This window comes from Terrapene carolina, unplaced genomic scaffold (assembly GCF_002925995.2).
Source record: "Terrapene carolina triunguis isolate 2854851 unplaced genomic scaffold, T_m_triunguis-2.0 Scaffold235, whole genome shotgun sequence".
NCBI lineage: Eukaryota > Metazoa > Chordata > Testudines > Emydidae > Terrapene > Terrapene triunguis.
The window spans coordinates 2,743,259-2,752,991 of NW_020664586.1; the positions used below are offsets into that span (position 1 = coordinate 2,743,259).

Here is a 9,733-nt window from a genome sequence, read left to right on the forward strand (position 1 = left end):
CCCCCCCCGCTCCCTGCCTGCCCCAATCCCTCTCCACACCCCTGCCTCCTGACAGCCCTCCCAGAACTCCCAACTCATCCAACCCCCCCAGCTCCTTGTCCCCTGACCACCCCCTCCAGAGACCCCCCCACCCTAACTGCCCCCCAGGACCCTCCTTGCTCCCTGTCCCCTGACTGCCCTGATCCCTATCCACTCCCCGCCCCCTGACAGACCCCGGAACTCCCATGCCCCATCCAACCCCCCCTGCTCCCTGACTGCCCCCTCCAGAGACCCCCCGCCCCTAACCACTCCCCCGGGATCCCACCCTCTATCCAACCCACCCTACTCCCTGTCCCCTGACTGCCCCCACCCCTTATCCAACCCCCCCCGACCCCAGACCATGAGGCTCCTAGCAGCATGTTCTGCTCCGTGCAGAGCCAGACACGCTGCCCCATGGGAGCGGGCAGCCCTGCCCCTCAGAATGCTGTGCGCGTGGCGGCATGGCTCTGGGTGAGCGGGGATCGTGTCTGCCTCCCCGCGGAGCCAAACACTGCCCCGCAGGAGCGCACAGCCCCAGCTCCCAGAGCGCTGCACGCGCGGCGGCATGGTTCCAGGGGAGGGGGGAAGGCAGGGGAGGGGCCAGTGGCTTGCTGTGCTCGGCCGGGCACTCTAGCCCGGGAGTGCGGACCCCGCGGCTTGCCGCGCCGGGAGAGTGGGGCCATTTTCCCACCCCTGCATTAGAGTGTGCCTGGGCACACCCAGCACACCCCGTGCGCACGCCTATGCTTAGGCCTCTCCTGCTCCTGGGGCTGCAATCTACCTGGCAGCCCGCCTGGCATCTACACATCCTAATGCCTCCCTTTGCTGGCGAACCAGCTCAGAGATCCACTTCCGCATTCCAGCAGGCACTGGGACACTCATCCCTTCATCTGCGTTCCCAGCTCCCCGGCGACTCTGCCATCCCCCGGTGCAGCGCTAAGACCCGGCTGGGTTTCTCTTGTCTTCCAAGACTTGAATCTGTTTTTTCAGCTGCTCAGGTCACTCCCTCTGCCCTCGCCCACATGCTCAGGTGCAATCCAGTCCGGGCAGAGGGACCAGCTGAGGCCTGGCCCCCACCTTTCTCCTCAAACTAGAGCTTTAGTGGGGTCTAGCTGGGGCATGAACTTTGCCCTTGTCCCACTGCTCCAGGGCAAATTGCAGCCCCTGTCCTCAACACGCCTTCTCCAACAAAGTGTCCCCCTCTTCCCACCGACATCCCGCCCCCTGCTGGCTCATGGGACGGAGCTCTCCCTCACCCCTTGGCACCCATGGGCCCATCGGGCATGGGGGGAGGCGAGGTACCCGCGCCCCCCGTAGGAGGGAGAAGGTAAATGCTGCTTTGCTGGAAGAATGCAGTCCCTAGCTTGGTAGCACATGCAGGCTGCAGCAGAGCCAGGGTGACTCAGCAACTGCTGTCCGGGTATCAGAGCCAGCTCTGGCAGCGCCAGTCAAGCCCAACTCCTCTATAAATCATGCAGAGCTCCCTTCCCCGCAGGGCCCTTGATCACTATTTCATTACAGTAGCATTACAGGCCCCCATCAGCATCCAGCTGCTCCCATGCCAGGTGCTCTGAAGGCTGGGAGACCGGAGGGGCTATAACCGCATGCACAGATGGGCACTGACATCACACGGGAGCCTGTGGCAGAGCTGGGGCCAAAACCCAGGTCTGCAGAGTCCCTGTCCAGAGCTATGAGCACATGGGGTTCCTGGTGCCTTCCCCCCAAGGGCTGTCAGAAGTCCCCCATTAACTTCTCCAGCTAATCTAGACTGAATGCCCTGGGGCCGGGATCCTGGCCTGAGTAGGTTGCAAAGTGTCCTTAGAGCAGAAACGAAGACCCAGGAACGCCCCCATCGCAGCCCTTCCCCAGCCGCTGTGCCTGAGTTGGGTTCCAGTCAGTGAGGACACAGAGTCGGAAGTGACTGTCACACGCGCTGGGCCTAACGCTCTCACACATTCCCTGCCACCGGACCATCCTGCCCGGGTGTGGGTTGTTCTGTGTGGTTGACTGGTCTGGAGCCAGCTCCGAGCCAGTCACTGCTGCTCCGGGCCAGGCTCTCTGCCTTCCACTCACCCACTGGGGCTGGAAAAATTCTGCTGCTCCTGGCCCTTGGTGACTGATCTAGAGGGGTGGGACGGGAGGACCTTTGGTCTCCAAACTAGGCATGTAAGAAGCACAGTGACCCACAGCTGGGTTGGGGGATGGTTGCTCCAATTGCAAACAGCTGTTCGGTGCAGACAAAATTTGTCCCCCTTATCCACTGTGGGTGGAACTCCCCCCACCTCTACCTTGGGCATGTTCCTCTGCAGCATGTCTGCCCCACACTCCTGGGAGCCAGGCAGCGCTCTGCCCCCCCTTGCACAGACAGGGAGCTGAGCCTGTGCGTTTCTTGCTCAAGGTCTAATGGAGTCAGTGGCACAGCCAGCTCACCTCATTCCCTGATCAGCCACCATCCTTCCTCTGGGCGGCAGCCACCCACCTGGCCAGCACCCTGAGACCTCCAGAGCACAAAGAAGAAGCTGCTACAGCTTGAGCTGTGACAGCTCCATCTCCTCTGGAGGCCGGGCATGGAGGGGGACACAGAACACAGGCACCACTTGAACTAACAGGCCCTTCCCCAGAAGGGCGTGCCGCGCTTCCCCCAATCGCCCACTACCCACGCCTCCCCATCCCTGAGAGATGGCAGTGGAGCTGTTCCACTGAGCCACGCAGTGGGTAGGGGCTTTTTCTGCTACTGTGCACTCAGCGCTGTGTGAAACACACACCAAGATATAGTCCCTGCCCCAAGCAGCTTCCACAGCTACGGGCCCAAGCCCTGATGCAGAGAACGCTGCAGAGCTTTGCCTGACCATTTGCCTCCACTGGAGTTTGCAATGTCCCGTCTCACAGTGAGCTAGTAGCAGAGCTGGGAGAGAACCCAGGAGTCCTGGCTCCCAGCCCCCCCTTCTTCCCCCTCCCTGCTCTAACCACTAGCTCCCACTCCCCTCCCAGAGCTGGGGAGAGAACCCAGGAGTCCTGGCTCCCAGCCCCCAACTGTCACCCTGCCATGACACTGGATGTCTCTGCCCAGCTTCCCCACCAGGGGATTAATAGCGAACCCATTCGCAGCCACTGAGTTTCGTTGGGGCGGGGGCTGGTGTCCCAACCTCTCCCCCATGCTTGCGCAAAGGAAGGAGCCGTGGCCAAGGGCTGGCCCCCCGCCTGGGGAAGGGCTGGATGCACAGCCTCACTCCCAGTGTCCTGAGCTGCCCTTGGGGAGGAAATCTAATCCTAGCGAGGGGGAGGAGGGAGCCGCAAAAGAGCTCACAGCTGCTCTGGATAATCAGCGAGGGTGCGCTGATGAGCAGGGACGTGCACGCGTGGCTGCAGCCGCTGAACAAGAGACGAGGCCAGCCCAGCGCACGGGGTTCGTACGTGGTGATCTGCGCGGCAAAGCACCCGCACGGGCAAATCCGCCAGGGCTTTGCTACCAGTGTCACAGAAAGCCTGAGTGCGGAGCAGGTGTGTTGGGGGGTGGATTGAACCTCTCACTGCCCAGCCAGGCTGTGGGGCTCCCGTACATCCCACACCCGGTCCAGCCGACGAGCCGGGTCTCCCAGCCGCTGGAGCTCCCTTGGCATCTCGCCACACTGGCCTATTTGGAAGCAGGGCAGAGCCCCCCCATTCCATGGCACATGTCACACTCCAGCCAGCCCCCACCATTGGTGTAGGTCCTAACCCTACCCACCCCAGCAATGGGATTCTCGGGGGGGGGGGGGGAAAGAGGCTGGCCTCCAGAACCAGCCCTGGGCCATGCCCCAATCTCCCAGGGAAGAAGAGCCCTCCGAGACCCCTCCCAGCTCTGCAGCGATACATGCTAGGAGAGGGGTAACCTGCTGTGACGCTTCAGTGCCTGAGCCCACCCTGGCAGGGGTCCGACAGGAACACTCCCTCCAGCCCATGCCCAGGATCGCAGTACCATCCAGGTAGGTTATGGGCGGGGCTTTTCTGTATTCCTCCGCAGGACCTGCCCTGGACCACTGGCAAAGGCAGGAGAAGCCATCACCCCATGTTACAGATAGGGAAACTGAGGCACAGAGCAGGGCAGCAACTGGTCCACGATCACATGGTGAATCAGTAGCAGAGTGGGAAATTGAACTCTGGCAGCCTGGGCCCCAGGCCCCCCTGCTCTAAGCGCCAGCCCTCACTAACCTAGTGCCACTCCTCCGCGAGGCACTAAACCCACCCGACAGGGAAGAAAGCTGTGTTAGTCGATGGCGCAGCCTGGCTGCGAGGGGGACTCGGAAGTGTGAGGATGAGGGAAGGAGGGCGGGGGCCCCGTGCCACGCAGAAGCCATGGGGCAGGGGAAGCGAAGGCTGGGAGAACATGGACAGATGGCGACTTCCTTCTTAGGTGAGCTGCAAAGACAGCCATGGCGTTCCAGCACCCGGGACAGCAGGGGCCGCCCCAGCACCTCCTCCCCATGCCCAGGGAGCACTGGGGGGCTATGTGGTGCCTACCCCTGAAGCCACCCCCCACTAACCTCAGCTGGGGTGACACACACCCATGGGTCACTTGCAAAGCAGGAGCCACCAGCTGTCAGATGCTGTCCTGGGAAACCTCCCGCAAGTGGGGGCTGCCCCCGAGACCCAGACACATGCTCCAACAGCACTAGCTCCTTCCCCTGAACGTGATCGAGCAGGAGGAAGGAGTGACCCGGGGAACCTGCATCAGCTGCCAATATCACAGGCAGCCTTGACCAGCCAGGGCCAGGCCAGGCGGGAAGGTAGCCTGCTGCAGAGCGGGCAGGGATGGAGCCTGCTGCCGGGGATGCAAACGGCCAGCGGGGAGTTCTCTTGCTGCCTCAGGGAAAGGGGCGAGATCTGACCCAGCTTGGGCCTGCGCTCAGAGGGAGTTTTGCCATCGCTAGCAGTGGGTGCTCAGCCCCTGAGCCACAAGCGACTCCCGTAGGTGCCTGTGTGACAGCTGCAGGCCAGCGCAGTGGGGTTCGGACTGGGGCCCTCTGGAGCCTGCGCTACAGAAGCCAGGCTCTGGGGCTGGCGCAGACACCGCTTCTGCAGACCAGGGTGTGTAACATGCCATGGACATATGGATTTAGGCGCCTAACCCTTTAACTCAAGCAATTGTTCTCAGACAAGTGGCCCAGCTTAGCACTGACGCTGCCGGCTCTTTGTGCTGTGTCTGTACAGAGCCTGGCCCAGTGGGTAGGTCAGCAGCGGCTGAGCCTGAGACCCACCACTCGGATCAGCCCATGCGTCCCTTTGCCGGGTTCGAGGCTGGATGCAAACTGCCCCCCTCAGGGTTTGGAGAAATGAGCCCACTGCCTCAGGGGTCTGCCCCAGCCATTGGGGTCTCCAGGCCATTTTCCCTTGGAGAGGCTGTACATTTGAGGAAGCCAGGAGAGACATAGCCCCTGGATGTGATCTCAGCCAGTCCTTTCCATTCCTGGGGGAGGCCTGGATTTTAATCGAACCAGCTGAACACACACTAACGGCCCACTGCCTTGTCTAGCCTAGACTTGGTAGCATGCATTAGCTAACACCCCACCTTCGATCTAATGTAGACAAGGCCCAAGTCTGGAGCCAAGCCCAGAACAGAACCTGCCCTAGCCACTAGGTCAGCCTTTTGCCCCTGGATGACTGGTCCTAGACATGTGGGTTCTCCCTCTGTCTTACTGGGTGACTGCCCTCTGCTGTGCCTCAGTGTCCCCTCCCAACCTTTGCCCAGTTAGCCTAAGTTGGGTGGGGTTGGGGCTGCTTCTCTCTGTGTGTGTACAGCACCTGGCACAGTGGGGCCTGGGCCTCATTCCAGTATCTCAGAGGTGACCGGAATGCAGGTGACAGATGCAGACGTGCGGCCCTTTCAGGGAAGCGATAACAAATGAGGGGAGGAGGAGGAGGGGGTTAGAACAGCATTTGGCTGAGGCATTTTCCCTGGAACCTGGTGGAATGTGAAGGGGACTCGAGGGTGAACACGAAGGACCTGACTGTTAGCAAATCTCTGTGTCAGCAGCACTGTGCGGCAGGGGGCGCGTGGGTGGCAGCCAAACCTCACATGCCCCCGGCGTGCCAGGGCCAGCCTAGGTGAGCGGGCGCCGGGTCCCCAGCTCCCCACCATGCCGGCTCTTACTCAGCCTGGAGAACGGTTTACTGAGAAAACAAACTGTGGGACCCCAGAGCTTCACTCCCGACAAATCCACCAAAGAAAGGGCCTGGTGCAGCATGTTTATTTGATACAGCCGCAGCCAGTGGGTGTAGATACAGCTGAAACCCCAGCAGCTCTGAACTCCCAGCTCTGGGCCCCAAAGCGCTGCCTTCAGCCAGGCTGGCCAGCAGCTGCTGCGGCAGCTCTGGGGTGGAGCAGGGAAAGGGAGGGGCAGAGCTGATCAAAGGTGTTCCTACCCGCCCCAGGCTATGTACTGCAGCAGGCCAGGGGGGGCAGAGTCACAGAGTAATTGGTGGTCAAGTGGTTAAAGCAGGGGATAGAGCAGCTTGATTCCTGGTCTAGAAAATCCCAGCTGTCACAGGGGAGTGGGGTTTAGTGGTTAGTGGGTCTAGTGACTGGCATAGGAGACTGGGAGTCGGGGTGCTAGTCCCAGCTACGGGAGGCAAGCTGGGTCTGGTGGTTAGAAGCAAGCCTTGGGGGCTGGGATTCCTGGGTTCCCTTCTTGGTCTGGGAGGGGAGGAGGCTTGGCTCTGGCACCTCGCAGGGACTCCTCTCACCTCTGAGATGGGGCTGCCCACCCCGAGCGGAAAGGGGGATGTGTGGTCACGCATGAGCACCAGAAGGCCCCGAGAGGCTCAGATAAAAGGCAGCATGGGAAGAGCCGAGTAAAGTAGTTAGACGCCCCCCCCCCCCGCCCCAGCCATGGCCCTTTAATTGTCTCCAGCTGGAAACAAGGGGTCCTTGTTTGGGGCTCAGTGTGTGAACGCACAGCCTGTGCACTAGCTCTAGCTCCGGCTTGCTCCGGTGCGGGCTCCCCTTAAAGGACCTGTGGTGGTTGTAGCCCCTGGCCCAGCAGGGAAACAGACCCCTGTCTCTGTGGTGTGGCCAGTCCAATCCTCTTCTGGGGGGGGGGGGGGGGAGGTGACCCTGGCTACAGAGCAGATCTGACAGCTCCGTACCCAAAGGGGGCTGCTCCCCTGGCTGTGAAACACGCACACTCCCTGGAGCCAGAGGCCTGAGTGCCGACCGATTGGACTCAGCCATCTGGCCCTGGCTGTCCGAAGTCAGTGGAACTGACTGCTGACTCCCACCAGCTTTGGATCAGGCCCTTTGCCCCGGTCCTGTGTTGGCCTCCCCTGGTGCAGCCATTCACAACCACGGGATGCGAGTGCGAGATGCTGCCATGCAGTGTGACGCGAGTGCCGAGCTGCGCCCCCAGAGCGGCATGGGAGTCTCTCACACCCACGTCAGCCCAAGGGGGAAGGCAACGGGGGACCAGCCCCACTGCACTGTTCCCCACACCTGGGGAAGGATATTAGACCAAACAAGGCCCTCTCCAATCAGTGTGGGATTCCCCCAGCCCTTCCCTGAAGAGCAGGCGCTTGCCTCTGCACCTGGGGCCAAAATCGCCCCTCCTTCCTCAGCTGTTGGCTGCTGCTTTACCCCAGAGCTGGCTGCATATCGGGGGGTCAGCTGCAAAATGTGAATGATCATTGAATGGGCCTGGCTTGGTCACTGGGGATGGAAGACCCCAGCTCCAGCAACCCAACCACACTTAGCACTGCTCCCCCTGGCTCCATCCAGCCTCTCCTGTACTAGGCGCCCCCTTCCCCTGGCTGTCTAAAAGTGGGGACGGAGCAAGTTCTCCCTGGTGCCCCTCTAGAATCAAGGCTAATGGGCGTGGCTATGCAAATCAAAGGCTGGGTGAAGGGTGGAGTTAGAAGTGGACACAGTGATTATAAAGTGGTTGGTTGGCAGTTGGAGCATGTGGGCCGCAGGGGAATGCAATGTGCCACCCCCACCTCCCCCAGCCATCTGATGGCTCCTTGAGCAACCAGGCTCTATAAATACCCTGCTCAGGGCAACAAAAATCCATGCATGTCCCCCCTGCTCCCCAGAGACAGCCTGGGCCACAGCACCTGCACAGAGCCAGCTCCCACAGTCAAATTACATCCAGCCTGCTACACACGGCGACCGCCCAGAGCCCGCCCAGAGTCCTGATAGCCACACCCCAGTACCCCGATTGCAGAGAGCCCCCCTAGTGACAGGCAGCTGGGACACACATGCTGTCGCTGGTGAAATCAAATGCCAAAGAGCCTCTCTGTCTCCTGGCGCAATGTGCAAGAACCTGGTTTTCTCAAGTAGTGTGCTGACCCAGAGCCTCCTGCCGCAGCCTGGAGCAATGACACCTGATCTATGCTGCAACAGTTTCCAGAGCTAGGAGACATGTAACTCCCATGCCCAATTAAAAATTAAAGCGGAAAAAAGATATATTTTTTTAAATGCCTGCAACCCAGCAATCATCGGACAACAGCTGGCCCACCCAGCTCACACAGCATAAGGCACTTTCCAAGACTTTGCCCAAAGCCAGGCACTATGTTCTAATGCAGCAAACCCGGCTTAGCACCGGCTCCTTTCTGATCCTTCACACATTTTTATAGATCACGAGGAGTTAAGAGTGAAAAAAAACCCACACCAGAACTCCAGCTCTTGTCACCTGCAAACTTTGCTGTAGCTTCAGATTTGACCCACATGCATTGGCTTGTATAGTTCACAACATTGAAAGAGAATAGGATCTGCATGTTAAGACAAGCACATGGTGAATTACACTATTCATTATATAGTCTTGCAGCTGTCTTTTCGCAAGTGAGGAAAGCAATGTGAGTGTTTATAATATTATGGGGCTGTTGACCCTAGCAATAAAACCATCAGGGCAGTTTAAAAGAGTTTTAGGAGAAAGCCAGAAGAGGTAAAAACAAAGGTGGGGGGGAAGTGGAAGATAAAGACAGTTGCCCTGGAACTACAATTCACTCTCCACATAGTGCACAAATATCAGTGTTCGGCACATAGGCTATTCCTAACCCCTTTGCACATACATCAAAAGCTCTAACCCCATCCCACGCAGTATTACTGAGAGTAGAAAGAGTGGCAGTATTTAGACCAGGACAGGTTAGATTAGAACAGCCGGAATAGATTAGGAGGGATGAGCCTGGCTTGGCTGGAAGAGTTCTCACAGTTTCAGGGTGGTTTGGAAATTGAAGAGTTTTGCACATTTTAAAAAAAATTATAAAGCAAGTTTATAGGAAGCAATTTCAAGAGAAAAGAAAAACACAGCCAGTGTGAGAAAACAGAGGACAAGTTTGCTGGCACTTACCTGCTTCTCCCCACTATGCCCCCAAACACTGGCTGCTCTATTCTGCGCTGGGGAAAGCAGGCGCAACTTGCCGATTTCCTCTGCTGGGAGATGGCTCTGCGCGCCCAGAGCTACCGTGCAGATTATAGGACCGTGTTACCCAGTAATTCCAATGGAGGCAGGATTAAAGTAGCCCAGACCCGCCCCCATCGCAGCTTCCAATCTGTGTGGCTGCTGGGCCAGCGTCACAGCCGACCCCTTTTTTCCAGGGCTTGGAGGGATGTACACACACACACATACGCACACACACACACACACAGCAGGATTAGAGAGGAACAGCAAGGGTAGTGCTCTGCTCACCACCACCAGCCCCGCTCTTCTGATTTCATTCCTGGGTCCCGCTGGCTTTTTCCCCA

At 59.2% G+C, this 9,733-nt stretch overlaps 1 protein-coding gene across 1 annotated transcript in view; it reads right to left on the bottom strand.

Moving 5' to 3' along the window:
• The window catches only part of SLC38A3 (solute carrier family 38 member 3), a 76,637-nt gene extending 67,177 nt beyond the window's left edge, over positions 1–9,460 (bottom strand). The window contains exon 1 of the mRNA XM_024193624.2: positions 9,339–9,460. The gene's annotated coding sequence lies outside the window, so the exon portion shown is untranslated. The remainder of the gene's footprint in view (positions 1–9,338) is intronic.
• Between the last annotated feature and the right edge of the window lie 273 nt (positions 9,461–9,733).